The sequence below is a fragment of the Panthera pardus genome, unplaced genomic scaffold, assembly GCF_024362965.1.
Source record: "Panthera pardus isolate Hobbes unplaced genomic scaffold, ASM2436296v1 HiC_scaffold_1, whole genome shotgun sequence".
NCBI classification, from domain to species: Eukaryota; Metazoa; Chordata; class Mammalia; order Carnivora; family Felidae; genus Panthera; species Panthera pardus.
Genome location: NW_026526654.1, coordinates 89,779,297 through 89,785,651, shown reverse-complemented (window position 1 = coordinate 89,785,651; position 6,355 = coordinate 89,779,297). Strand labels below are relative to the sequence as shown.

The following is a 6,355-nucleotide window of genomic DNA, read 5'->3' as shown; positions in this document are numbered from 1 at the left end:
CTTACATTTTCTTAAATTATTCTCTATCATGAAAACAGCTAAGTCTTTAAGTCTTCAGAGGCATTGCATTTGAAATACATTATTAAGTCTCCAGAGTCAACAGGCGCCATAAGATGCTATCAGCAGTAATAATACTCTTCTAGGACCATCATAGGTGACGACCATGGGTCTTTTCAGCTTGAAGCTTCTATTTACCAGTTCTGTCCCACTGAAGAGCAAAATGCTTGCTGATCATACTGGTAAAATGACCTTCCGCTATTTAAATTTATAAGATACAGGTTTTAATTGTATTCTACACTATTTAACTAAATAGCGAAAACATTAACCATTTAAAAATTTTTATCAAAACAATAAATGTTTATAACTTTAAGTTTTAGTTTATAACTTTAGTTTATAACTTTAAGTAGAACCGAAAGACTTTCAGTGCAATATTTCAGTCCACTGCCCATACATATCCCAGTACTTTGCCCCAGAGGCAACCAGCACCTTCATTTCTGGCCGCTCTTCTGAGATTTACCACTATTTTCTAGGCAGTGTGCTTAATATGCTATATACTGATTTATGGATATTAGACCTGTTGACTTTTTATTTTGCCATTTGAAGTCTTAGTTCTTATGTAATCCCCACCATTCCTACCAAAACCTACAACCTTATAACTGAGCCATAGCTTCTATTTTGGTGAAATCAATATTGCTTCATTACATGATTTTAAACTACGTACGTAATCCCTTCTGGACCAAGGTGTGTTCTATGTTTACAGCTTCTTTCTCTTACAATTTCTTCCCCCCACCCCCAGCTCCCCCACCGGAGCCATGGAGTAAATAATGATTGTGTTTCCCTCTGCTTAGCTTTCTATGTGTTTATTGTTCCATTTTTCCCCTGCTCTACCAACCAATCTGTCACATGGCCAGAACTAATTTTTTCCAACTCCCAGGCACAACTCTGAACACTCGACCTGTTCCATTTGTTTCTTGGCGTCCTCACCCTTGCCCTGCTCCCATCTGGACTGGGTCCGGCCGGCTGCTGCCCAGCGGCCAGCCGGGGCCCTCTGCCTTTCCCCCAGGTCCGAGCTTCTGCTCTCTGGGTTCCATGTCTTCTTTCCTGCTGTATGTCCCCATTTGGCTGAAGTGCATCTTCTAGTAGCTTCCTGAGAAAGAGAACAGGGGGAATACACTTTTGTGTCTTTCTGTATAAAAAAAGCTTTATACTTGTCTCGTATGATGTCTTCATACACTCGATGTGCCATCCTCCGGCCCTCCCCCTTCCCTTCCCATTTCTTTGTTCTTAGGAGTTTACGCCTTTTTTTTCCCCGTCATTTAATTGGCGTGTAACACGGGGGCAGAGATAAATGCACATGTTTAGGCTCGTGTTAAGCAGAAGTCTCATAATGTGTGTGTGTATTTAATGGACTCCTTATTTCAATACCGGTTCTCATTGAGTATTTGTGCAGGGTACTGCATTTTGCAGAGTGAGCCCACCTCTGTGCCAGGCCGGCCCTGTTCGGTTGGCACTATGGTGCGCCCCTGAGAGCCGATGAAATGGAGAGTCATAGAAGTGAAATAACTTTCCCCAGACCACACAGTTTAAAGGCCAGAGCTGCGGTTCGAAGCCAAATCTGAAAGACTGCTCCCTTTCTGCCCAGCTGCACCGATAGCCAAAGCCCCAGAGACAAGGCCCAGCACGGCCCTGTATGGATTAGCCCTGGGAGGTGCCGTGGCAGCCGGGGTGACTGAGATGGGCACTGCGGAAGAGGGGACGAATGAAGATGGCAAAGATAAACGGGCAGTGTAACTTCAGGCAGAGTGAGGGCAGGTGGCTGGTGCCCGCTGGGGAACAGCAGGTAGCAGCCTGGGGCGAGATCCAACCGCAGGAAGAAGGGGTTAGAGTCCGAGGCTCCACCCCCCTGACCCTAAGTGACCTTAGGCAACTTACTTCTCTAAGAATCTGCCTCGCTGCGAAGTGGGGGCCATAACAGTTTCTTCAAAGCGCTATTTGAAGGATTAAATAATATGTTATACGTGAATGTTCATTGTGTTAACTTTAGGGCACTTAATAAATACAAAATATTCTTCTGATCAGCCTAAAAGGATCAATTATGATTATAAAAGGCCTTAAATTCCAACCTGATGAATCTTCTCATTTTTATAGGCAAAGGAGAAACGGAAAATACGTCTGACGGGGGAGTGGCAGTGTGGCGGATAAAGCGAACCTCTGCTAGGTAAGGTGTGGGCTTCCGGTGTGGGGTGCGGCGGCCCCTGGTTCTGCAAAGGGCCCCGCGGGGAGGCTGGACGCGCGCAGGCGGCGCACACTCTCCGCTGAGCGGTGTTTGTTCTCAGGAGGGAGCCCAGTGGAAAATTTTGAGCTGCGGTCAGAAACCATGTGTACGGTCTTGGAAACTGAAGATGTTCCTTTAAAAGAAAAATCACAGTGCTTTTTAAACTCAAATGACAGCATTGACCATTATCTGCTTTTCTCTCTTGCCAGCTCTAGAGTTTTCTTGGGATGTTATCAGGGCAAGTATCAGAACAATGCCCGCTTCTGTTTTGTTTTTAACCTGAATTACAAATTACCAATCGGCAGATGTAGGCCAAGCAAGGAGGCTTCTTCTGCATGCTGGACTTTTCCAAAAATATAGAGGCTCGGGGGTTGTTGTTGTTCTTTCTGCCCCCCCCCACCCCCCTTTTCCCCAGTGGAGGTACTTTTTGTGTTCTGTTTTTTGAGGGCTCCTGAAGATTGTTTGAGAACTTGACTGCTGGGGCAGACTAGCACTGATGTTTTTTGTTGCCAACTGCTATTTATTCTGCTGAGATTTCTAAAAGAATCAGACGAGCAAAAAAGCTAACCCCTTCAAAACAAACTCCAAAACCAAAACCAAATACACAGACAAACTCACAACTTTCTTACAGTTGCTTCTGAGAGGCAAGATTCTTCTGGTCACCATTATATTCTATGTAAAGCTTCAAGTTTTGATAGTGTAGTAAATATAGCCTGTATCTATTTTCGCTGTTGATGTGTTTTTCCTCTTGAGAGAGGGAATCGAGTGAAAATGAACATGGTTGGGGTCCCCTTATGTAGCGTACTTCTCAGGAGTCTGATGGGCTATGCATCTACTCTTTCCCCACGCTCCCTGAATGTGGTTCAGCCACTGCCCTTCTCTTTGCTTTCAGAATATCTTGCCCCTGACATATCATTGTGCTTATTGGTGATTTCCGATCGACTGCTTTCCACTAACCGGTGGGCTTCTTGCGGGCAGCATCATGTGCTCGACAGCTTTCTAGCCAAATGCCGAGCAAGGATTGGTGCCCTGCGGGAGGCTGGAATCTATTTAAAATGAGGCCAGCATCAGCGGTACAAAGGCCATCCTCTGGCAGCCCAGGAAGAATGTGCTGTAATCAACATTCTGGGAAGACGAGACAAGAATGGAGAAGTCACCCACACCGGGAGCCCCAGGGAGCTTCAGGTCCCACTCCAGCACCAGGAGCTCATCTATTACACAGCACAGCAATCATAAACTGATTTTTATTCTGGGTGGGCATGTGTGAGTTTTACTTATCTCCTTCCCTCATCAGATTGTGATTTCCTGAAGGGCACGGGCTACTCCTATTCAACTTTTTATCCCTACATCTAGCACCTAGAACTGTGTGATCACTCAGTGGTGACTGAGGTGAAGAGGGGAGGGAAGGAAAAAAGCAAGGACAGGAAGAAAGGTCTGGGTGCTTGAGAAAGCCTCTCCTTTGCTTCAGAGGCTTGTTCTGGGGGCTTCTGGATTTTCGGTCCTTGGGGGCAGGCTGCGAGCTCTCACTGGCCCTTGGTGGTTCTTTCCAGGCTCCCCGTCAGCCTCACAGGGTTGTTGTAAACTGCTCTCGGAAAGGAGTCACAGAGGGAGCCCGTGCTAGGATCACCCGTGCACTGAACACCCAGCTCATCCCAGTGGCTATTTCAGAGTGGAAGATGGCAATGAAATGAAAGTTTTCATTTCACTTTGTTTAAAAGCAAGTTGTTCCTTTTCCTGACTTTTATATCCCAAGGCTAAGAAACAGTATAAAACAACTTTTACAAATCTATTTCAATGTTATCCATTGTTCACTTAAAGGGCACAAGATGAGAGGAGACGCCGGGGCTCATGTGAGTCGCTCGCGGAACGCATTGGGAGAGCCCTTTCAAAAGATTTGATTTAGGAAGCAGGAAATGATTAAAACCGGATGGCTCTGATGAAAATTAGATTTAAAATTTTCATTAAATTTGCATAGTTGGATGTAATTTTACTTACGATCTCCCCTATATTCCCTGCATACAACATTCAAAACAGGTAAGGCCACGTGAACACCTGTGTGCGTATGTATGGGTGTAGGTACGCACACATATTTTTAAATTATCGAGTCCGGATGAGAGTTTTTCTTACGACATACAGATGTACGACAGTGTATCCCCAGATATGTTTAATTCACTTTCATTACCAGCCCGTCTCTTCGCCACATAATCGTCACACAGTGGTTCCAACAGGACACCTGAGCGTGGAATGCCGACCCAGCCTTTAAAACACAAATTTTGGATTTGGTATTTTAGCAGGTAAAAGTTCAGTTTTTGGGTTTATCCTTAAAAGAGAGTACACACGTAGCATTTACTCTATTTTTGTAAGGTAAAGACCGATAAATCCCCAAAGGCCTTGGCATTTAGGACAAGGTTAATGCTTTAGCCATAAATTTACTCCTTAAACTCTGTGATTCCTTGTATCTGAGTGAGATACCCTGTTGGCTGGACAATGGCCTATATCTTAAATATGCAGAGATGCTTCAGAGCACACGGAGTGTGAAGGAACCATCGGGAATGGACAATTAGAAGTCCTAGCGAGTTTAGCCATCTCTGGGTGTCTAAATTGAGAATGCCAGGGTATGACTGATACCCGGGAGAGCCTCTGGACTTCTCTACGTGATGATTAGCCTTCACTTTATGGAGGAGTGACAACAACAGAATAATAGCCACCGTTTATCTACTCCTGAATGCTTACCATGTGAGGGCTAAAGCCTCGTTAATTCTTATCTTATTTAGTCCTGACAACAGTCCTGTGAAGTAGGTACTATCATCATCCCATTGTGTAACAAACAAACTGAGGGTTAGAGACGTTAATTAACTCGTCCCAGGTCGGGCGACTAAAAAAGTTTGGGAGCCATTTTTTTGAATAAAATTCTAACAAAGTCTACATTTTAAACCGTTGTAAAGTCTTCCTGGTAAGACACACGTCTGTGGGATCCCGTGATTTGTAGTTATTCATTTTGTGTATAGCTTGACCGAAAAAGCATCATTCTCATTTTGCCTACACATAAAAGCTTCAAACTGATCCTTTAGGAGGGTGTGTGATTCCATTTAGTTGTGGATCTTTTTCCTCGTTTACCTTCTGCTGAACTTTTTGAGAGACCGTTTCACTCAGAAGAGCTTTGAAATCAGTTCCGTTTGTAACGAAATGCGAAAACAAACCTTTGTTTTGGCGGGAACCAGGAGGTCGCAGGCTTCTGCGCTCCTCGTCCGCATCCGTATCGATGAGGAAACCGAGTTTCACGAGCTGCTGTGGGAGCCGGTAAGATTTCCTAACTGAACAAAAAATTCTTTTGATTTTATGGACTCGCTCTAACTTGGTGCACGTGTGGCTACTTAAGTTTAAACTTGAATTCATTAAAATTAAATGGAATAGAAATCCAGCCCCTCAGTCACCCTAGCCACATTGCGAGTGCCCAGTACCGTCCAGTGGCTCCATATTGGAAAGCACGGATACGGACTATTTCCAGCTGGGCTGGACAGAGACGTCCGGATCATTTAGACTCCCGAGCACCAAGTTCCACAGTTAGCAAAGATCACTACTTTTTTCACCATGAAAAAGAATTTCTTTCCCCACAACTAAACAACGTTGAAGTATAGTTACGCACAGGATGACGTCCGTTTCAGGTGTGCGACACGGCGATCTGACAAGGCTGTGTGTCAGGCCGTGTTGGCCACAAGCGTAGCCGCCATCTGTCGCCACACAACACTACGACGGCATCGTCGGCCGTCCTCCCCGTGCCGCGCCTCTGGTCCCTCCCGCTTCCTCATTCCGCAAACGGAAGCCTGTGCCTCTACTTCCGCTTTGCCCATCCCCCCCCCCCTCCCACCCCTCTGGCAACCGTCAGTCTGGCCTCCGTGCGATGGATCCGACAGCCATTTCCGACAGTAAGGGGGCCTGGGGATGTGGAAGCCAAAGCGGAACCGCCCGACCGTGAGGTGAGACTACTTTGGGCTCCACTGCGTGTGTCTCAGCGCTGCCAGCTGCGTTTCTTTTCATTACTGAGAGGAGAGGATGTTCCGCGTGGCGCCTAGTGAAGCA

At 45.8% G+C, this 6,355-nt stretch overlaps 1 long non-coding RNA gene across 2 annotated transcripts; it reads right to left on the bottom strand.

Moving 5' to 3' along the window:
• Positions 1-844: 844 nt before the first annotated feature.
• Positions 845-6,066, bottom strand: LOC128776524 (uncharacterized). Of its 2 annotated transcripts, none has more exons than XR_008421640.1 (3): positions 5,922-6,066; positions 5,476-5,563; positions 845-1,147 (listed from the first exon to the last, which is right to left on the bottom strand). It is a non-coding gene; the product is annotated as an uncharacterized LOC128776524 (long non-coding RNA). The 2 variants fall into 2 exon arrangements; XR_008421635.1 differs by lacking the exon at positions 845-1,147 and adding an exon at positions 4,219-4,532.
• Positions 6,067-6,355: the final 289 nt, after the last annotated feature.